This window comes from Salmo salar, chromosome ssa07 (assembly GCF_905237065.1).
Source record: "Salmo salar chromosome ssa07, Ssal_v3.1, whole genome shotgun sequence".
Taxonomy (NCBI): Eukaryota; Metazoa; Chordata; class Actinopteri; order Salmoniformes; family Salmonidae; genus Salmo; species Salmo salar.
This window is the reverse complement of record NC_059448.1, coordinates 58184384-58208982: the sequence shown is the minus strand read 5'-3', so window position 1 is coordinate 58208982 and position 24599 is coordinate 58184384.

Genomic DNA, 24599 nt, shown 5'->3' with positions numbered 1-24599 from the left:
TTTGGAACGAGAGTACCCAACATGACCTCGCGCGCCAGAGTCTAATCGGCCATCACCGTTCCAAGGCTCTTGTTCGGTCAGATCTCACAGTAGAAGACTCAAAACACTTTGTAAAGGCTGGTGACATCTAGTGGAAGCAATAGGAAGTGCCAAAACATTAATAAGCCCCTGTGTGTTTCAATGGCATAGGCTTAAAGGTAATTCAACACATCAGGTATCCACTTCCTGTCAGAATCTGTCTCAGGGTTTTGCCTGCCAAATGAGTTCTGTTATACTCACAGGCACCATTCAAACAGTTTTAGAAACTTTAGGGTGTTTTCTATCCATATATAATAAGTATATGCATACTCTAGTTACTGGGTAGGATTAGTAACCAGATTAAATCGGGTACGTTTTTTTATCCAGCCGTGAAAATACTGCCCCCTAGCCCCAACACAGCCTCCACTCTCTGGGAAGGCTTTCCACTAGATGTTGGAACATTGCTGCAGGGGGACTTGCTTCCATTCAGCCACAAGAGCATTAGTGAGCCCACTGTTGTTGGGCGATTAGGCCTGGCTCGCAGTCGGCGTTCCAATTCATCCTGAAGGTGTTCGATGGGGTTGAGGTCAGGGCTTTGTGCAGGCCAGTCAAGTTCTTCCACACCGATCTCGACAAACCATTTCTGTATGGACCTCGCTTTGTGCATTGTCATGCTGAAACAGGAAAGGGCCTTCCCAAACTGCTGCTACAAAGTTGGAAGCACAGAATCGTCTAGAATGTCATTGTATGCTGTAGCGTTAACATTTCTCTCCACTGGAACTAAGGGGCCCGAACCATGAAAAACAGCCCAAGAACATTTTTTCCTCCTCCACCAAACTTTACAGTTGGCACTATGCGTTCGGGCAGGTAGCGTTCTCCTGGCATCAAACCCAGAGTTTTACACCACTCCAGCTGATGCTTGACATTGCGCATGGTGATCTTAGGCTTGTGTGTTGAGGGTTGAGGTGCAGCGTGGCAGAGGTAATGTTGCCTATCCTCACCACCTGGGGGTCGGCCCGACAGGAAGTCCAGAATACAGTTGCAGAGGGAGGACATCAGTCCTGGGGGGGGAATGGTGTTGAACGCTGATCTGAACAGCATTCTCACATAGGTATTTATTTTATCTAGGTGGGTGAGGGCAGTGTAGAGCGCAATTGAGTCAGCGGGGGGCCCTCGTGCAAGGCTTTGTGTTGTTGTTGAAGCTTTGGAGCCTATGTAATAGGAGTCCACCTTGTTCTTATATTGTCCTTTTGCTTGTTTGATGGCTCTGCGGAGGTCTTAGCTGGACTTCTTGTACTTCTTTGTGTCCTCAACCATAGCCTCAGGGTTGGCTGCGATTAGTTAATCCAGGACTTTTGATTGGGCAAGCAGTGAACCTTCACCTTGGGAACCACGTCGGCGAAGTATTTCCTAATGAAGCCGGTGACGGAGGTGATTAGCTCATCGATGCTATCGGCAGAGTCCCTAAACATATTACAGTCAGCGGTAGCAAAGCAGTCTTGTAGCACAGCCTCTGAAATGTAGGTCCATTTCTCAACTGAGCGCATCACGGGTACATCCTGTTTGAGCTTGTGCTTGTAGACAGGAAGCAGGAGTATAGAGTCATGATCTGATTTGCCGAAGGGGGGGATGAGGGAGGGCCTTGTATGTTTGCTTGTGGGTGGAGTAACAGCTCACTGAGTACAGAAGTCAATTCAGAAGTCTGTTCCACGTTGGTTCAACATAACGTCATTTTAAATTATGTGGAAACAATGTTTATTCAACCAGTGTGTGTCCAGGGGAAGTGGTCTAGGACTTTATCGCCTCTAGTGGTGAAGGAGGCGTGTTGATGGAAGTTGGGCATCACATGTCTTAATGGCGGAATTAAAATCATCGGTAATCACCGGTTAATCTCCGGTTAATCACCGGTAACAAGGAAAGCAGGCTCCAGGTGCCTGGTTTCCTGCTTGTTTATAGTCTCCTACAGTTCAGTTAAGTGCCAGCTTGTTATTTTTCTTGTCCTGATGTGGAATGTATACAACAGTCACGATAACAGATGAAAACTCTCTCGGGAGGTAGAAGGGTCGACATTTGACCATCGGGTATTCCAAGACGGGGGGTAAAACAATAGGTGGAGAATTCCACTGCGCTGGAGTCACCACACCATTAGCTGTTGATGAAGAGACATACCACTCCTCCTCTGGATTTCCCTGAATTCAATGTCCTGTCTGCTCGGTGAATGGAGAATTCATTGAGTTGGATAGCCATAGGGAGGGGTATCTTGTCCGAAAGCCATGTTTCAGAAAATCAGAGAATATTGCAGTTCCCAAGAGTCCCGTTGATAGAACATCCTCCATCATTATCAAGTGAACGGCCAATAGAACGGAAAGAAAGAGGTGGCTGCTTTTCCCTTCACCTTAATCTCACAATCTCCCCCTTCCCTTTCCTATTGGGCAGCCAGTAAAAATTGGGGGTTGGAATTACACAGAGACCAGGGCAGATGAGTCGTTGAAGTTGAAGCAGGAATTGAGGTTCGTAACTAACAATCTGATGTTCAATAGTTTTTGTTGATCATAAGAAATGATAAGGGATACATTTTGTTGCAAAAAAAAGCTACCATAAATGCCAAAAGAATCACAAAATGGCAAAGTTGGGTCGGAGCTCAGAAGACCCACCACCATACAGTACAGCTCCATGATGTCATGCCACCCTCTGGGTGGGCTCTGCTTAAAACCTGTTGGGGATAGGGGGCAGTATTTGCACGGCTGGATAAAAAATGTACCCGATTTAATCTGGTTACTACTCCTGTCCAGAAACTAGAATATGCATATAATTATTAGCTTTGGATAGAAAACACCCTAAAGTTTCTAAAACTGTTTGAATGGTGTCTGTGAGTATAACAGAACTCATATGGCAGGCAAAAACCTGAGAAGATTCCAAACAGGAAGTACCCTCTCTGACCATTCCTTGGGCTTCTTGCCTCTGTTTATTGAACATTTAGGATCTTTGCTGTAACGTGACACTTCCTACGGCTCCCATAGGCTCTCAGAACCCGGGAAAAAGCTGAATGATATCGAGGCAGCCCCTGGCTGAAACACATTAGCGCGTTTGGATAGTGGCCTGTCAGAGGACCATCAGACTGGGGCTCGTGCACGAGGGCACGAGATGTTTTTATTTTCTCTCTCTTTGAACGAAAACCACCACTCCCGGTCGGAATATTATCACTTTTTACGAGAAAAATGGCATAAAAATTGATTTTAAACAGCGGTTGACATGCTTCGAAGTACGGTACTGGAATATTTAGAAATGTTTTGTCACGAAATGCGTCGTGCTCGTCACCCTTCTTTACCATTCGGACAGTGTCTTGAACGCACGAACAAAACGCCGCTATTTGGATATAACGATGGATTATTTGGGACCAAACCAACATTTGTTATTGAAGTAGAAGTCCTGGGAGTGCATTCTGACGAAGAACAGCAAAGGTAATAACATTTTTCTTATAGTAAATCTGACTTTGGTGAGTGCTAAACTTGCTGGGTGTCTAAATAGCTAGCCCTGTGATGCCGGGCTATCTACTGAGAATATTGCAAAATGTGCTTTCACTGAAAAGCTATTTTAAAATCGGACATAGCGAGTGCATAGAGGAGTTCTGTATCTATAATTCTTAAAATAATTGTTATGCTTTTTGTGAACGTTTATCGTGAGTAATTTAGTAAATTCACCGGCAGTGTTCGGTGGGAATGCTAGTCACATGCTAGTCACATGCTAATGTCAAAAGCTGTTTTTTGATATAAATATGAACTTGATTGAACAAAACATGCATGTATTGTATAACATAATGTCCTAGGGGTGTCATCTGATGAAGATCATCAAAGGTTAGTGTTGCATTTAGCTGTGGTTTGGGTTTATGTGACATTATATGCTAGCTTGAAAAATGGGTGTCTGATTATTTCTGGCTGGGTACTCTGCTGACATAATCTAATGTTTTGCTTTCGTTGTAAAGCCTTTTTGAAATCGGACAGTGTGGTTAGATTAACGAGAGTCTTGTCTTTAAAATGGTGTAAAATAGTCATATGTTTGAGAAATTGAAGTAATAGCATTTCTAAGGTATTTGAATATCGCGCCACGGGATTACGCTGGCTGTTGAGTAGGTGGGACGCACCTAGCCCATAGAGGTTAAAAGTAGTGCAAATTATAGGGAATATGGTGCCTTTTGGGAGGCCCCCCTTGAATGGAAGTGGTTCCTCATTTAACTGTTATACGTTGTATTGTTACCACTCAGAAACACACCATTTTCCTGGGCCGTGTCCCAAATGGTACATGATTCCCTACAAGGTGCACTACTTTTGACCAGAGCCAATAAGGAGAGAGGCACACAATGGCTCCCCATAGGACTCAACAGCAGTGCACCATGTAGGAAATAGGGTGCCATTTTGAATCAATTATTTGTACAGAAACACAGTACAGAGAGACATACAATGGCTGCTTCTCTCTGCACCAGAGAGACACAATGGCTGCTTCTCTCTGCACCAGAGCGACACAAAATGGCTGCTTCTCTCTGCACCAGAGAGACACACAATGGCTACTTCTCTCTGCACCAGAGCGACACACAATGGCTGCTTCTCTCTGCACCAGAGAGACACAATGGCTGCTTCTCTCTGCACCAGAGCGACACAAAATGGCTGCTTCTCTCTGCACCAGAGAGACACACAATGGCTACTTCTCTCTGCACCAGAGCGACACAAAATGGCTGCTTCTCTCTGCACCAGAGAGACACAATGGCTGCTTCTCTCTGCACCAGAGAGACACAAAATGGCTGCTTCTCTCTGCACCAGAGAGACACACAATGGCTGCTTCTCTCTGCACCAGAGAGACACACAATGGCTGCTTCTCTCTGCACCAGAGAGACACAATGGCTGCTTCTCTCTGCACCAGAGAGACACAATGGCTGCTTCTCTCTGCACCAGAGAGACACAATGGCTGCTTCTCTCTGCACCAGAGAGACACAATGGCTGCTTCTCTCTGCACCAGAGAGACACAATGGCTGCTTCTCTCTGCACCAGAGAGCACAATGCTGCTTCTCTGCACCGGAACGGAGAATGAATGGAGAATGGAGGCCTGTTCAGGAAACATCCGTAGTGTATGAAATAACCTTGATAAAAGTAATTGAATTTGGCTGCGATCAGATTAACTGGTGGTAATTGTGAACAGTGGAAGACCCTGAATTCCTTACACAAAGGAAACATACTGGATGACAGTGGGGAATAATCACCCCCCTCACTCCCCTCTCTCTCTGTCTCCCTCCCTCCCTCACTCCCCTCTCTCTCTGTCTCCCTCCCTCCCCTCACTCCCCTCTCTCTCTGTCTCCCTCCCTCACTCCCCTCTCTCTCTGTCTCCCTCACTTCCCTCTCTCTCTGTCTCCCTCCCCCCTCACTCCCCTCTCTCTCTGTCTCCCTCCCTCACTTCCCTCTCTCTCTGTCTCCCTCCCCCCTCACTCCCCTCTCTCTCTGTCTCCCTCCCTCACTCCCCTCTCTCTCTGTCTCCCTCCCTCACTCCCCTCTCTCTCTGTCTCCCCCCTCACTCCCCTCCCTCCCTCCCTCCCTCCCTCCCTCTCCTCCCGTTCTCTGAGATTATATAAAAAACTATTGTGAAGGAATCAGTCAGAAAAGAAGCTCTGTCCAATCACTCACCAAGGCTACCACCCATACCGCTGTGTATGTTGTGCTGTAAATGTGCTGAGATGGTCTTTAAACAACATTCAACACATTTAAACCCCAGCAGACTTCATTAAGGGTGGGACACAGTGCACGTAGAGAGAGAGAGAGAGAGAGAGAGAGAGAGAGAGAGAGAGAGAGAGAGAGAGAGAGAGAGAGAAAAGTGTTTTTAGCCTGTTTTCTCCTGTTGAGGCACGGGGGTCGCCGTGCAACAACAGACCTGTCACATCTCCATAATGCTTCTACATGCTTCCAGAGGATCAGCATAATTGAGAAAATGGCAGGTTTTGGTTTGTACTGTATATAACACTGTGGGGTTTGTTCTGTATATAACACTGTGGGGTTTGTTCTGTATATAACACTGTGGGGTTTGTTCTGTATATAACACTGTGGGGTTTGTTCTTTAGATAACACTGTGGGGTTTGGTCTGTAGATAACACTGTGGGGTTTGTTCTGTATATAACACTTTGGGTTTGTTCTGTATATAACACTGTGGGGTTTGGTCTGTATATAACACTGTGGGGTTTGGTCTGTAAATAACACTGTGGGGTTTGTTCTTTATATAACACTGTGGGGTTTGTTCTGTATATAACACTGTGGGGTTTGGTCTGTATATAACACTGAGGGGTTTGTTCTGTATATAACACTGTGGGGTTTGTTCTGTATATAACACTGTGGGGTTTGGTCTGTATATAACACTGTGGGGTTTGGTCTGTATATAACACTGTGGGGTTTGTTCTGTATATAACACTGTGGGGTTTGTTCTGTATATAACACTGTGGGGTTTGTTCTGTATATAACACTGTGGGGTTTGTTCTGTATATAACACTGTGGGGTTTGTTCTGTGTATAACACTGTGGGGTTTGTTCTGTATATAACACTGTGGGGTTTGTTCTGTATATAACACTGTGGGGTTTGTTCTGTATATAACACTGTGGGGTTTGTTCTGTGTATAACACTGTGGGGTTTGTTCTGTATATAACACTGTGGGGTTTGGTCTGTATATAACACTTTGGGTTTGTTCTTTATATAACACTGTGGGGTTTGTTCTGTATATAACACTGTGGGGTTTGTTCTGTATATAACACTGTGGGGTGTGTTCTGTATATAACACTGTGGGGTTTGTTCTGTATATAACACTGTGGGGTTTGTTCTGTAAATAACACTGTGGGGTGTGTTCTGTGTATAACACTGTGGGGTTTGTTCTGTATATAACACTGTGGGGTTTGTTCTGTATATAACACTGTGGGGTTTGTTCTGTATATAACACTGTGGGGTTTGTTCTGTATATAACACTGTGGGGTTTGTTCTGTATATAACACTGTGGGGTTTGTTCTGTATATAACACTGTGGGGTTTGTTCTGTATATAACACTGTGGGGTTTGTTCTGTATATAACACTGTGGGGTTTGTTCTGTATATAACACTGTGGGGTTTGTTCTGTATATAACACTGTGGGGTTTGTTCTGTATATAACACTGTGGGGTTTGTTCTGTATATAACACTGTGGGGTTTGTTCTGTATATAACACTGTGGGGTGTGTTCTGTATATAACACTGTGGGGTTTGTTCTGTATATAACACTGTGGGGTTTGTTCTGTATATAACACTGTGGGGTTTGTTCTGTATATAACACTGTGGGGTTTGTTCTGTATATAACACTGTGGGGTGTGTTCTGTATATAACACTGTGGGGTTTGTTCTGTATATAACACTGTGGGGTTTGTTCTGTATATAACACTGTGGGGTTTGTTCTGTATATAACACTGTGGGGTTTGTTCTGTGTATAACACTGTGGGGTTTGGTCTGTATATAACACTGTGGGGTTTGGTCTGTATATAACACTGTGGGGTTTGTTCTGTATATAACACTGTGGGGTTTGTTCTGTATATAACACTGTGGGGTTTGTTCTGTATATAACACTGTGGGGTTTGGTCTGTATATAACACTGTGGGTTTGTTCTTTATAACAGCCTGCCAGTTTGTCTGTATCTGTGAGGGAACTGTCTGCTTTCTCTGTCCCAAATATAGGAAGGTCAGAGAACTGGCAGTGTGGTGCCAGGAAAACAACCTCTCGCTCAATGTGAGCTGATCGTGGACTACAGGAAAAGGAGGGCCGAACACGCCCCCACTAACATCGACAGGGCTGTAGTGGAGCAGGTTGAGAGTTTCAAGTTCCTTGGTGTCCACATCACTAAGAACATATCATGGTTCAAACACACCAAGACAGCTGTGAAGAGGGCACGACAAAACCTTTTACCCCTGAGGAGACTGAAAAGATTTGGCATGGGTCCTCAGATCCTCAAAAAGTTCTACAGCTGCACCATCGAGAGCATCCTGACCGGTTGCATCACCGGCTGATATGGCAACTGCTCTGCATCTGACCGTAAGGCGCTACAGAGGGTAGTGCGTATGGCTGAGTACATCACTGGGGCCAAACTTCCTGCCATCCAGGACCTGTATACTAGGCCGTGTCAGAGGAAAGCCCATAAAATTGTCAGAGACACCAGTCACCCATGTCATAGACTGTTCTCTCTGCTACCGCATGGGAAGCGGTACCAGAGTGCCAAGTCTAGGACCAAAAGGCTCCTTAACAGCTTCTACCCCCCAAGCCATAAGACTGCTGAACAATTAATCAAATGGCCACCGGACTATTTACAATGACACCCCCCCCCCTTTTGTTTTGTACACTGCTGCTACTTGCTGTTTATTATCTATGCATAGTCACGTCTCCCCTACCTACATGTACAAATTACCTCAACTAACCTCTACCCCCTGTATATAGCCTCATTATTGTTATTTTATTGTGTTACTTTTTATCATTTTTTACTTAATTGATTTGGTAAATATTTTCTTAACTCTTCTTGAACTGCACTGCTGGTTAAGTGCTTGTAAGTAAGCATTTCATGGTAAGGGCTAAACTTGTATTCAGCACGTGTGACAAATAAAAGGTTAATTTGATTTGAAATGGCACCCCTATTCCCTTTGAAGTGCACTGCTTTTGACGAGGACGCAACAGGGAGCCCCATAGAGTGCTCTGGTCTGAAGTAGTGCACTATATAGGGAATAGGGGTGCCATTTGAGACTCATTCTCTGTCATGTCAGTGAGTTCCTTCCTCTCTCTCCTGTCTTTCTCTGAGTGTTCAACCTCACTAACGACAGCAGAGTCTCTCTGAGTGTTCAACCTCACTAATGACAGCAGAGCCTCTCTGAGTGTTCAACCTCACTAATGCCAGCAAAGCCTCTCTGAGTGTTCAACCTCACTAACGACAGCAGAGTCTCTCTGAGTGTTCAACCTCACTAATGACAGCAGAGCCTCTCTGAGTGTTCAACCTCACTAATGACAGCAGAGTCTCTCTGAGTGTTCAACCTCACTAACGACAGCAGAGTCTCTCTGAGTGTTCAACCTCACTAATGACAGCGGAGTCTCTCTGAGTGTTCAACCTCACTAATGCCAGCAGAGCCTCTCTGAGTGTTCAACCTCACTAATGCCAGCAGAGTCTCTCTGAGTGTTCAACCTCACTAATGACAGCAGAGCCTCTCTGAGTGTTCAACCTCACTAATGCCAGCAGAGCCTCTCTGAGTGTTCAACCTCACTAATGACAGCAGAGCCTCTCTGAGTGTTCAACCTCACTAATGACAGTAGAGAGCCTCTCTGAGTGTTCAACCTCACTAATGACAGCAGAGTCTCTCTGAGTGTTCAACCTCACTAATGACAGTAGAGAGCCTCTCTGAGTGTTCAACCTCACTAATGACAGCAGGGACTCTCTGAGTGTTCAACCTCACTAATGACAGTAGAGAGCCTCTCTGAGTGTTCAACCTCACTAATGACAGCAGAGTCTTTCTGAGTGTTCAACCTCACTAACGACAGTAGAGAGCCTCTCTGAGTGTTCAACCTCACTAATGACAGTAGACAGCCTCTCTGAGTGTTCAACCTCACTAATGACAGCAGGGACTTTCTGAGTGTTCAACCTCACTAATGACAGCAGAGAATCTCTGAGTGTTCAACCTCACTAATGACAGTAGAGAGTCTCTCTGAGTGTTCAACCTCACTAATGACAGTAGAGTCTCTCTGAGTGTTCAACCTCACTAATGACAGCAGGGTCTCTCTGAGTGTTCAACCTCACTAATGACAGTAGAGAGTCTCTCTGAGTGTTCAACCTCACTAATGCCAGCAGAGTCTCTCTGAGTGTTCAACCTCACTAACGACAGTAGAGAGCCTCTCTGAGTGTTCAACCTCACAAATGACAGCAGAGAATCTCTGAGTGGTCAACCTCACTAATGACAGTAGAGAGTCTCTCTGAGTGTTCAACCTCACTAATGACAGTAGAGTCTCTCTGAGTGTTCAACCTCACTAATGACAGCAGGGTCTCTCTGAGTGTTCAACCTCACTAATGACAGCAGAGCCTCTCTGAGTGTTCAACCTCACTAATGACAGCAGAGTCTCTCTGAGTGTTCAACCTCACTAACGACAGTAGAGAGCCTCTCTGAGTGTTCAACCTCACTAATGAAATTAGAGAGTCTCTCTGAGTGTTCAACCTCACTAATGCCAGCAGAGTCTCTCTGAGTGTTCAACCTCACTAATGACAGTAGAGAGTCTCTCTGAGTGTTCAACCTCACTAACGACAGCAGAGTCTCTCTGAGTGTTCAACCTCACTAATGAACAGAAACAGCCTTGGCTTCATCAACAGGGAGGAAACAGAAACAGCCTGGCTTCAGAAAAACTCAGCCTGGGCTTCTCAACAGGGAGGAAACAGAATCAGCCTGGGATTCCTCAACAGGGAGGAAACAGAATCAGCCTGGGCTTCCTCAACAGGGAGGAATACTCTTATAAAGGCTGTCCAATGTCTCCACTCCTGGAGCAGTAACTATATGGATTCTATTGATCAAGAGACAATTACAGAAATATAGACCTCCGAGTTCATGGTAGTAAAGTATTTCCACCAGCTTGACCCTGTGATTTGCAACAAAAACTGTCAAACGGAGACACCAGCCACCATTGATGTTTGATGATGCTAGTTTTCACGTAGAAGAAGGTTAATTATTTTAGAAGGTTTAGAACCAAGGATTAATTATTCTTAAATGTCAGAGTCATTGTGACCCAAATTGGTCTCCGCTGTTGTCCCCGAGACAATGACTGGTTGGCTCAGATGATTTATCAATGCAGCAGGAAGACATCTTCCCCATAGCACAATACACACACACTACACCACACACACACACACACACACACACACACACACACACACACACACACACACACACACACACACACACACACACACACACACACACACACACACACACACACACACACACACACACACACACATCCCTCCAGGGACAGGCAGACCAGAGAAAGAAACTCATTCTTTACAAGATAAAAACATTTTTTTCCCCCGAAAGTTCGAACAATGATAGGAATAAAACATAATTTTATATTACAGATAGATTGTGGGTTGAGTCACTGACGTGGTCTTCCTGTCTTGGTTGGTGCCCCCCCTTGGGTTGTGCCGTGGCGGAGATCTTTGTGGGCTATACTCGGCCTTGTCTCAGGATGGTATGTTGGTGGTTGAAGATATCCCTCTAGTGGTGTGGGGGCTGTGCTTTGGCAAAGTGGGTGGGGTTATATCCTGCCTGTTTGGCCCTGTCCGGGGCTATCATTGGATGTGGCCACAGTGTCTCCTGACCCCTCCTGTCTCAGCCTCCAGTATTTATGCTGTAGTAGTTTATGCGTCGGGGGGCTAGGGTCAGTCTGTTATATCTGGAGTATTTCTCCTGTCTTATCCGGTGTCCTTTGTGAATTTAAGTATGCTCTCTCTAATTCTCTCTTTCTCTCTTTCTTTCTTTCTTTCTCTCTCTCGGAGGACATGAGCCCTAGGACCATGCCTCAGGACTATCTGGCATGATGACTCCTAGCTGTCCCCAGTCCACCTGGCCGTGCTGCTGCTCCAGTTTCAACTGTTCTGCATGCGGCTATGGAACCCTGACCTGTTCACCGGACATGCTACCTGTCCCAGACCTGCTGTTTTCAACGCTCTAGAGACAGCAGGAGCGGTAGAGATACTCTCAATGATCGGCTATGAAAAGCCAAATGACATTTACTCTTGAGGTGCTGACCTGTTGCACCCTCGACAACTACTGTGATTATTATTATTTGACCCTGCTGGTCATTTATGAACATTTGAACATCTTGGCCATATTCTGTTATAATCTCCACCCGGCACAACCAGAAGAGGACTGGCCACCCCTCATAGCCTGGTTCCTCTCTAGGTTTCTTCCTAGGTTTTGGCCTTTCTAGGGAGTTTTTCCTAGCCACCGTGCTTCTACACCTGCATTACTTGCTGTTTGGGGTTTTAGGCTGGGTTTCTGTACAGCACTTTGAGATATCAGCTGATGTAAGAAGGGCTATATAAATACATTTGATTTGATCTGCATAATTTCCAATCCTCCATATAAATATATATTTTAAAATATATTTTCCTTTATCATTGTCTCCTGATTTGAATAAACTATTTGAAAACAACACTTAGGCTTCTATTTCCAACTTAAACATACTATATACATTTTATGGACACAGTATATTTTACAATAATTATCTTTTTTTTTTGTGTGTAGCAGTTCATAAACCATGTGCCATGGAAACTATTTTGCAATCTATATGGTCCTTAAATGAAACTGGTACACTTTTTTAATTATCACAATTTTGGTCTTTAATGCAGGGCCGAAAGACAAGTTCCTTACTTTTCCCCCCCTTCCACTTGCCTCTTCTATTTTTGCGGTAATGCTGTTAGCTGGTTGTAATATTGAATAGAGGAGACATTTCCATATATTTTGTTAGCTGCATGTGTGACATAACTCCACCAGTCCTATTTATGATATAATTTACAAAGATTATAATTTTTTCCCCCAACAATAATGTACATTTTTATTTTTATCAATTAGTATATTTGAGTTTAAAACATATTTGTTGTAATATTTGTCTTTTCCACTGTATTGTCCACTGTTTCCCCATTAACACATCAAATTCGTTTTTCTGGCGTAGGGTTGACCGTTCTGGTGGATTGCAACCAACTTTCTACGGCTTGTTTTAAAAAAATAGTGATGTTTTGGAGATTATTTCATTTTCAAATAACTGAAAGTGAGAGGTTTTCAATCTGAAAAATGGGGAAAATAACTTTCTTGAACATTGGGGTTGAGAATATTCTCACTAATTTACTAGAGAACCAGTTTGGATTTAAGTATAACTTCTGTATGACTGAAGCCTTTAGTGAGGTTACAACGGCCTGATGTTTTAATATTTAATAATTTCTTCCCTCCGAATTCATATTCATTATATAAATAGGCCTGTTCAATTTAGTCTGGTTTACCGTTCCAAATAAATTGTTATATTTTTCCGCTTGTATCGTTTAAAAAACTGTTTGCTAGGTATAGGTAAGGCCAGAAGCAAATAGTTAAACTGCGATATGACTAAAGAGTTAATCAGGGTGATTTTCTCCCACAAATAGACATGTACAGTGACATGTACAGGAGAAGGGCCTTGGTCAGGGATGTGACCAAGAACCCGATGGTCACTCTGACAGAGCTCCAGAGTTCCTATGAGGAGATGGGAGAACATTCCAGAAGGACAACCATCTCTGCAGCACTCCACCAATCAGGCCTCCCTGGAGAGACCTGAAAATAGCTGTGCTGAAACACTCCCCATCTAACCCGATAGAGAAAAGAATGGGAGAAACTCCCTAAATACCAAGCTTGTAGCGTCATACCCAAGAAGACTCGATGCTGTAATCGCCGCCAAAGGTGCTTCAACAAGGGTCTGAATACTTATGAAAATGTGTTATTTCAGATTGAATTTTTAAAAATAAATCAGCCAAAATGTCTAAAAACCTGTTTTTACTTTGTCATTATGTGGTACAGTATGGTTAGATAGGTGAGGTGCCCCTTGGTAGTATTGTTGGATCTGATTTTAACATTAACATTTCGATGGCAATAATACATAAATATGCCAATAGCGGACAACAACGTTATCGTCCTCTTGACAGTTTAATACTTTCTGAGAAGTAACTATAATTATTTAGTATTTTACACCTCTGGTTACAATAACATAACTGTAAACCATTGTATAAGAGATTCTCCAAAATTGAAATATTCCAGACATTTTTATATAAATTCCGGTCATACTTCATCAAAAGCCTTTTCAAAGTCAGCTATGAATAGCAGGCCTGGTTTCCCAGATTTCTCATAGTGGTCTTTTGTTTCCAGTACTAGTCTTACGTTATCTCCAATATATCGTCCATGTAAAAAACCTGTTTGATTAGGATAAATAATATCCGACGATAACTTTTTAATTCTATGTGCTATGCATTTTGCTACGATTTTTGCATCAAAGCACTGAAGTGTAAGGGGCTAATAATACACTATTACTGACATCAGATAACAAGGGAGGAGGAGAGATAATACACTATTACTGACATCAGACAACAAGACAGGAGGAGAGATAATACACTATTACTGACATCAGACAACAAGGGAGACGGAGGAGAGATAATACACTATTACTGACATCAGACAACAAGGGAGGATGAGGAGAGATAATACACTATTACTGACAGACAACAAGGGAGACGGAAGAGAGATAATACACTATTACTGACATCAGACAACAAGGGAGGAGGAGAGATAATACACTGTTACTGACATCAGACAACAAGGGAGGAAGTGAGATAATACACTATTACTGACATCAGACAACAAGGGAGGAGGAGGAGAGATAATACACTATTACTGACATCAGACAACAAGGGAGGAGGAGGAGAGATAATACACTATTACTGACATCAGAAAACAAGGGAGGAATGATAATACACTATTACTGACATCAGACAACAAGGGAGAATGAGGAGAGATAATACACTATTACTGACATCAGACATCAAGGGAGGACGAGGAGAGATAATACACTATTACTGACATCAGACAACAAGGGAGAAGGAGGAGAGATAATACACTATTACTGACATCAGACAACAAGGGAGGGAGAGAGATAATACACTATTACTGACATCAGACAACAAGGGAGGAGGAGGAGTGATAATACACTATTACTGACATCAGACAACAAGGGAGGAATGATAATACACTATTACTGACATCAGATAACAAGGGAGAAGGAGGAGAGATAATACACTATTACTGACATCAGACAACAAGGGAGAAGAGATAATACACTATTACTGACATCAGACAACAAGGGAGAAGGAGGAGAGATAATACACTATTACTGACATCAGACAACAAGACAGGAGGAGAGATAATACACTATTACTGACATCAGACAACAAGGGAGAAGAGATAATACACTATTACTGACATCAGACAACAAGGGAGGAGGAGGAGAGATAATACACTATTGCTGACATCAGACAACAAGGGAGAAGTGATAAAACACTATTACTGACATCAGACAACAAGACAGGAAGTAGAGATAATACACTATTACTGACATCAGACAACAAGACAGGAAGAGAGATAATACACTATTACTGACATCAGACAACAAGACAGGAAGAGAGATAAAACACTATTGAGGAGGATGGACTAGAAGGCTGAATCCGGTTGACATGTTTATGTGTTTTTCTCCTTCTCATATAGCCCATTGCTGACCAGTGCAGAAAACCCAAGTGTCCTAATGTTTAACAAATAACACCCTTATTGGTCCCTATTGAATCCAACTGCAAGCAATGCAGACTGTAAGTGATAAGAGCCTGATGGAATCTGTCTTTGCTCTATCTGAGCCAAAACCTGAGTGGTCCACCTCTGTGGGTGTCATGGAAGGAGCTGCATTGACAATTCAAAAATCGGACAGCAGCACTTTGCAGGCAATTCACCTTGCAATCTACATGCGTCCCTCACCAGGCGGACGCAGAGCAGGCGGGCCCGCTCAGCGAGATTGCATTTTATATACAAAAGGCCTGGCTTCATTGGAGGGCCATCGCATTCAGTCACAATCCAATAAGGTCCACAGATTTACAAGTGCATGAACAATAACACACTATAGGAGAGATTTAAAAAAAAGGGGTTTTAAAAGGCTGGAGAATTTTAGAACTTGGATGATAATTAACTTGATTTTCCAGGAAGTTATTATTATTTTTTTTTACGTCAACAAGTATTTCAATTTCTAAGAGACATTTTCAACAGGCCTCAAGCAACAAGAAAACCACATTGTTCCCATTACAATATGGATGCTGTTGTGCAAATCATGTTATTATACAATGGAGAAGATTTGGACGCGATAATATAATGGAATCATTTCAGTCACATTTTGCTGGTTTGACAGGACAGATTGAGGCCAATGTGAATCCTGTTCACTTTACAATGTCTATAGTATGTTCTCTGCTAGTCAGAGACTTAAATCTTTGAAACGTCTGTCCACTCTTGTACAGTTGATTACATGATGTTGTTGTGGGCTACAGGAGTGAACTGTGGGCAACAGGAGTGAACTGTGGGCAACGGGAGTGAACTGTGGGCAACGGGAGTGAACTGTGGGCAACGGGAGTGAACTGTGGGCAACGGGAGTGAACTGTGGGCAACATGAGTGAACTTTGGGAAACAGGAGTGAACTGTGGGCAACAGGAGTGAACTCTGGGGAACAGGAGTGAACTCTGGGCAACAGGAGTGAACTCTGGGCAACAGGAGTGAACTCTGGGCAACAGGAGTGAACTGTGTCCAGCAGGGATGGGGTCAATTCCATTTCAATTCCTGTCAATTCAGAAAGTAAACCCAATTCCTATTCCAAAATAGTTCTTCATTGAAAAGCGTAGTAGAGAATTTGTAATTGGATTTCAGTCTACTTCCTGAATTGACTAGAACGGAGATGGAATCGAACCCTGATATCCAGCCCTGGAACCATCAGAACATAGAGCCTACAGAATACTCCACCAGGAGAGGGCTCAGTTATACTGATCTCCATAACACTATTCCAGGTCCACGTCTGGGGAAGTGGATGGTAGTTTCAGGCTAGGCACTTCAAATGTGAGTTTCCCCTCACAGGTAAACAAGTAAACAGACTCTCTTCTCTAAAACTGACAGCCTCCGTACACACACACACACACACACACACACACACACACACACACACACACACACACACACACACACACACACACACACACACACACACACACACACACACACACACTCCACAGAACATGCGTTCCACTTCTCCACCGTTAACACATGTAATCTGCTTTACTGGCGTAGGGTTGCTGTAGGGATAACTCGTGACCCCTGACCTGTAGCAGTCTCCAGCAGGTCCCTCGGTATCCCTCTACAGCCTCTCTCCTTCATGAATATTTTAGTGAGGGAGAGTCTGGAGTTCAGAGATCCTGTAAACCTGAGAGATAATAAGCTACCTGATTAGTGCTCGCTAAAATGAATACCAGGGATTGTCCAACAGGCAGGCCGGGAAAGCATTGATGCAGTCGTGGTCGTGATGCAGGCATGTGTCTGTGTGTGTGTGGGGGGGGGCTGTTTATTAGCATATCGTCCTTCGTTTATTAGCATTATTAGCATATCGTCCCGTTTATTAGCATTATTAGCATATCGTCCTTCGGTAGACCAGACTTGGCTGACAGAGACCTTCTCATCATGCGATTCTCTGACTAACCTTCTGTAACACAGTATGATCACTTCATCAAACCCCCTGGGCCGTAGTTGACTGTTTTAGGGGAGAGAAACCTCTTGTCTCTTGATTTATGATTCCTACAAGCTCATCATTAACCTGTAACAGACTTCTATGATCCAAAAAGAGAGAGAGAGAGGGAGAGAGAGAGAGAGAACTAGGTTTGTTTACCAAATGAGCTGTAGACTGTGAGGCTCCAGACTGCAACCTAGACACCTCACCTGAGTCTTGTCAGCATTCAGTCATAATGTTAACCTGACAGTCAGACACCTCTATGTTTTGCTCCCCAAATGGAACCCTAGTCACTAAATAGTGCACTACTTTTGACCAGGGCCTATACGGAATAGGTTTCCATTTCGTACATAACCAGACAACTCACGGAACCCCCGAGGAAGACCTGGGTTAAAGGACATGGCTATAGCTAACATTTTATATATTCCACCCCTGATGAAGAGCTAGCCTAAAGGACAACAAGGCTATAGCTAACATTTGATATATTCCACCCCTGATGAAGAGCTAGCCTAAAGGACAACAAGGCCACAATTTACAGAGATGTATTGTACAACCTAACTTCAACCTCAGGGCCATTACAGACACACTGTGACAGTCCTGCTACCTTCAACCTCAGGGCCGTTACAGACACACTGTGACAGTCCTGACACCTTCAACCTCAGGGCATTTACAGACACACTCTGACAGTCCTGACACCTTCAACCTCAGGGCCGTTACAGACACACTGTGACAGTCCTGCTACCTTCAACCTCAGGGCCATTACAGACACACTCTGACAGTCCTGACACCTTCAACCTCAGGGCCATTACAGACACACTGTGACAGTCCTGCTACCTTCAACCTCAGGGCCGTTACAGACACACTGTGACAGTCCTGACACCTTCAACCTCAGGGCCGTTACAGACACACTGTGACAGTCCTGCCACCTTCAACCTCAGGGCCATTACAGACACACTGTGACAGTCCTGCTACCTTCAACCTCAGGGCCGTTACAGACACACTGTGACAGTCCTGACACCTTCAACCTCAGGGCCATTACAGACACACTGTGACAGTCCTGCTACCTTCAACCTCAGGGCCATTACAGACACACTGTGACAGTCCTGCTACCTTCAACCTCAGGGCCGTTACAGACACACTCTGACAGTCCTGACACCTTCAACCTCAGGGCCATTACAGACACACTGTGACAGTCCTGCTACCTTCAACCTCAGGGCCATTACAGACACACTGTGACAGTCCTGCTACCTTCAACCTCAGGGCCATTACAGACACACTCTGACAGTCCTGACACCTTCAACCTCAGGGCCTACGTAAATTCTATCAGCATATTGATTGCACGACACTCAGGGCTAGTACTTTCGACCACTGCTACTCTAAGTTCCGTGATGCATACAAAGCACTCCCCCACCCTCCCTTCGGCAAATCCGACCACAACGCCATCTTGCTCATCCCGGCTTACAGGCAGAAACTCAAACAGGATGTACCAGTGACGAGAACCATTCAATGCTGGTCTGACCAATCGGAAGCCACGCTTCAAGATTGTTTACGATCACGCTGACTGGAATATGTTCCGGTCAGCCTCAGAGAACAACATTGGACCTATACGCTGACTCGGTGAGTGAGTTTATAAAGAAGTGCATTGGAGATGTTGTTCCCACCGTGACTATTAAAACCTTCCCCAACCAGAAACCGTGGATGGATGGCGGCATTCGCGCAAAGCTGAAAGCGCGATCCACTGCATTTAACCATAGAAAGATGACTGGGAATATGGCTCAAACAAGCGAAATGCCAGTACAGGGACAAGGTGGAGTCGCAATTCACTGGCTCAGACACGAGATGTATGTGTCAGGGTCTACAGGAAATCATGGGACTACAAAAAGAAAACCAGCCACGTCACTGACACCGACGTCATGCTTCCAGACAAACTAAGCTCCTTCCTTGCCTGCTTTGGGGATAATACAGTGCCACTGTCGAGGCTCGCTAACAAAGAATACACCCCCCCTCTCCTTCTCAGTGGCTGACGTGAGTAAATAATTTAAACTTGTTAACCTTCTCAAGGCTGCTGGCCCAGACGGTATCCCTAGCCGCGTCCTCAGAGCATGCGCAGACCAGCTGGCTGGTGTGTTTACGGACATATTCAATCGCTCCCTATCCCAGTCTGTTGTCCCCACATGCTTCAAGATGGCTACCATTGTTCCTGTACCAAAGAAAACAAAGATAATTGAACTAAATGACTACCGCCCCGTAGCACTCACTTCTGTCATCATGAAGTGCTTTGAGAGGCTAGTCAAGGATCATATCACCTCCACCTTACCGGCCACCGTAGACCCACTTCAGTTTGCATACCACCCCAACAGGTCCACATATGATGCAATCGCCATCACACTGCACACTGCCCTATCCCATCTGGACAAAAATAATACCTATGTAAGAATGCTGTTCATTGACTACAGCACAGCATTCAACACCATAGTACCCTCAAAACTCATCATCAAGCTGGAGGCCCTGGTTCTCAACCCCGCCCTGTGCAACTGGATCCTGGACTTTCTGACGGGCCGACCCCAGGTGGTGAAAGTAGGAAACAACATCTCCACTTCGCTGACCCTCAACACTGGGGCCCCACAAGGGTGTGTGCTCAGCCCTCTCCTGTACTCCCTGTCCACCCATGACTGCGTGGCCATGCACGCCTCCAACTCAATCATCAAGTTTGCAGATGACACAACAGTAGTGGGCTTGATCCACAACAATGACGAGACAGCCTTACGGGGAAGTGGTGAGGTCACTTGGAGTGTAGTGTCAGGAAAACAACCTCTTACTCAACATCAACAAAACAAAGGAGATGATCGTGGACTTCAGGAAACAGCAGACGGAGCATCCCCTATCCACATCAAAGGGACAGCAGTGGAGAAGGTGGAAAGTTTTAAGTTCCTGGGCGTACACATCACAGATAAACTGAAATGTTCCACCCGCACTGGCAGTGTGGTGAAGAAGGTGCAACAGCGCCTCTCCAACCCCAGGAGGCTGAATAAATGTGGCTTGTCACGCAAAACCCTGACAAACTTTTACAGATGCATAATCGAAAGCATCCTGTCGGGCTGTATCACTTGTCGGGCTGTATCATTTGTACCAATATTGAGAACTTTGGTCTAATTCCCTGAAATCTGGATCTTCTCTGGAAAATTATTATTTTAGTCTTTTTGGGGTTTACTGCCAGAGCCCAGGATTGGCAGTACTGCTATAGCAGGTCCAGGCTCTGCTGTAGGCCATGTGCTGTGGGTGACAGCAGGCATAGGTCATCTGCCAAGAGTCGGCATTTCAACTCTGAATTGTGGAGACTAGCACCAGGGGCTGAGGATTTTTCTATAAAAGTGGCCAATTCGTTGATGTAAATATTGAAGAGTGCAGGGCTCAGAAGGCAACCCTGGCGAAGGCCCCACACCTGGTTAAAGAATGATTTTCTTTCTTGCCAATTTTGATGCTGCACGTATTGCCAGTATACATTGATTAATTATGTCATATGTTTTACCCCCTACACCACTTTCAATAACTTTGTAGAACAGTCCTGTATGCCAAATAGAATCAAATGCTTTTTGGAAGTCGATAAAGAAAGCATACATTTTGATATTGTTTTGGTGGACATGTTTATCTATCAGGGTATGTAGGGTGTAAATATGATTGGTCGTGCAAAGTTCTGGTATAAATTCAAATTGGCTTTCACTCAAAACATTGTGCTTATTAAGGAAGTTTAGAACTCTTACATTTATAATACTACAGAAAACCTTCCACAGGTTACTGTTCACACAAATGCCTCTGTAAATTTTAGGGTCAAATTTGTCTCCGTTCTTAAAGATTGGGGTTAGGAGTCCTTGATTCCAGATGTCAGGAAAATAACCTACACTCAGGATAAAATTAAACAGTTTTAGCCAATTGAAATTTTGCAGTAGTGATTTTTAGCATCTCATTTAGGATGCCATCAGGTCCGCATGCTTTTTTAAATTTGAGGGCCTGAAGTTTCTTATCGAGCTCTTGGTCAGTAATTGGGGAGTCCAATGGATTTTGATTTGGCGTTGTTCTGCGTTTGTGTCAATTTTAACGGTGTTGTAGAGTGTTTTAAAATGGGTTGTCCATATGTTACCATTTTGTATCGCTAATTCCTCTCGTTTCAATTTTAATTTGTTTATTTTGCCAGAATTTGTTTGTGTTTATGGACTCCTCAATTAGTGTCAGCTGCTTGCTGTTGTACTGTGCTTTTTTGGTTCTGAGTGTAAGTTTATAGAGTTTTAAAGTCTCACAGTAATGAAGGTGTAATTCACCATTATTTGGGTCTCTGTGCTTTTGGTTGGATAGTGTTCTAAGTTTTTTCCTTATAATTTTACAATCTGCATCAAACCAGTTATCATCTGTGGTCTTTTTTGTTTAGTTTTTTTTATCAATTTCAGTTGTGCTTCTTTTGCCATTTGCCTGAATATATAGTTGATGTATTTTACTGCTAGATTGATGCCTTCTTTACTGAGTGAATGTGCTATCTAGAAAGTTATCTAAGACTGTTTGGATATTTTGGTTACCGGTTGCTTTCTGGTATTCTTCTGTGCTGTTTTGGGTCCATCTGTATGAATTTCTGATGTTGTACAGCTTACTGGGCTGTGAATGTCTGGTTGTTTCCATGTCTGTTCTTTCGAGGAACAACGTCCTTTGGCTGTGATCAGACAGAGGTGTTAGTGGCTTGACTGTGAATGAGCTGAGAGAGGAAGGGTCAATGTCTGTAATCATAGTGGCCAAGAGGTGAGCAATAAGTGAATCTCCCCAAAGAGCCCCCCCCCGTAACCTACCATTGACAAAGCACAGACCCAGATTTCGACAGAGCTGTAACAGATCCCTTCCGTTTTTGTTGATGGTGTTGTCACTGTTGTTTCTATGGGGGAGATTAAGACAGCTATAAACAGTATGTCCTGTAATAAAGCTGTCCCCTCGTGTGGTCGTTAGATCAGGTAGTGTTCCTGTGCGCGCATTTGTGTCCCCACAGATGAGCACATTTCCCTGGGCCTGGAAATGGCACGTCTCTTCCTCAAGGGTGGGGAAGATCTCCTCTGAGTAATATGGGGATTCTGAGGGGGGATATATACTGCGCAAAGGAACACGTTTTTTCTGTCAGTACAATTCTTTTCAGTTTTAACCAAATGTGATATTTTACAATTTTGAGGGGATCAATTCGATTTTGTAGTTCGGATTTGTACCAAATGATCAATCCTCCAGAGTCTCTGCCTTTGTTGACTTCTGTGACGGCACAATGACCTCTCTGTAGCCTGTGGGACAGTAGAGTGACAACATCTGCCTTAAGTCACATTAAATGTCAGGAAATGTGAAAAACTGAGTTTAAATGTATTTTGGCTAAGGTGTATGTAAACTTCTGACTTCCAACAGTATATTCCTATTCATTGAACAAGTCAACTTTTAGTCTCTCTCTCCTCCCTCTGTCTTCCTCTCTCTTTCCTCTCTCTCTCTCTCTCCTCTCTCTCTCCTCGCTCTCTTTCTTCATCGCTCTCTCCTCTCTCTCTTCTCTCTCTCCTCTCTCTTTCTTCACCTCTCTCTCTCTCTCTCCTCTCTCTCCTCTCTCCTCTCTCCCCTCTCTCCCCTCTCTCTCTCTCTCTCTTCCTCTGTTTTCTCTCTTATTTTCCCTCCTACTTTATAATTTAACTTCAACCTGTCAATTAAAGAGTGAGAGGGCAAGGAAGAGAAGAGAAACAAGGGGGTGGGAGGGAGGAAGAAGGAGATGGAGGAGAGACTAATTAGGCAACTGTGTAATTTTAATTAGCTGTTTTGATAATTAAACTAATTAGATCCCCTGTGTTTCCACAACGTGCCGTCGAGTCGACCGGCGGAGCCTGTTTTTTTTTCTATATCAAGGCTTCACAGTCTCCACTCCGACGGTTAATTAGCCACTTTTGCATCAGAAAGCTGTATTGATAGGCTTAAGTTGCAGTTGAAATGAGAAATCTGCTGTCAATAATGTGGATAAGTGCCTGCTGTTTGATTGTGGAGAACAAAAAGTATCTGGTTATCCCTTTCCGTCCTGTCAGAACATCAGAGGATCCCAGGGGCCGGTGGTTTCCAGGATGCTTAGACCTGTCTGATCTACATATCAGCAAATAAACCTCCCTCCCTCCATCCCTCCTCCCTTTTCCTCCTCCTTCATCCCTCCATCCTGACCTGGCTAAATAGAAGAAAATCGAGATAAATAAGGCAAAGATTGACCCCCACCATCCTCCCCCCACCAACCCATAACACCATCCTCCCCCCCCACCAACCCATTACACCATCCTCCCCCCCACCAACCCATAACACCATCCTCCCCCCACCAACCCATAACACCATCCTCCCCCCCCACCAACCCATAACACCATCCTCCCCCCCACCAACCCATAACACCATCCTCCCCCCCACCAACCCATAACACCATCCTCCCCCCACCAACCCATAACACCTTCCTGCCCCCCCACCAACCCATAACACCATCCTCCCCCCCACCAACCCATAACACCATCCTCCCCCCCCACCAACCCATAACACCATCCTCCCCCCCACCAACCCATAACACCATCCTCCCCCCACCAACCCATAACACCATCCTCCCCCCCCACCAACCCATAACACCATCCTCCCCCCACCAACCCATAACACCATCCTCCCCCCCCACCAACCCATAACACCATCCTCCCCCCCACCAACCCATAACACCATCCTCCCCCCCACCAACCCATAACACCATCCTCCCCCCACCAACCCATAACACCATCCTCCCCCCACCAACCCATAACACCATCCTCCCCCCCACCAACCCATAACACCATCCTCCCCCCACCAACCCATAACACCATCCTCCCCCACCAACCCATAACACCATCCTCCCCCCCCACCAACCCATAACACCATCCTCCCCCCACCAACCCATAACACCATCCTCCCCCCCCACCAACCCATAAACACCATCCTCCCCCCCCACCAACCCATAACACCATCCTCCCCCCCACCAACCCATAACACCATCCTCCCCCCCACCAACCCATAACACCATCCTCCCCCCCACCAACCCATAACACCATCCTCCCCCATAACACCATCCTCCCCCCCACCAACCCATAACACCATCCTCCCCCCCCACCAACCCATAACACCATCCCCCCCCCCACCAACCCATAA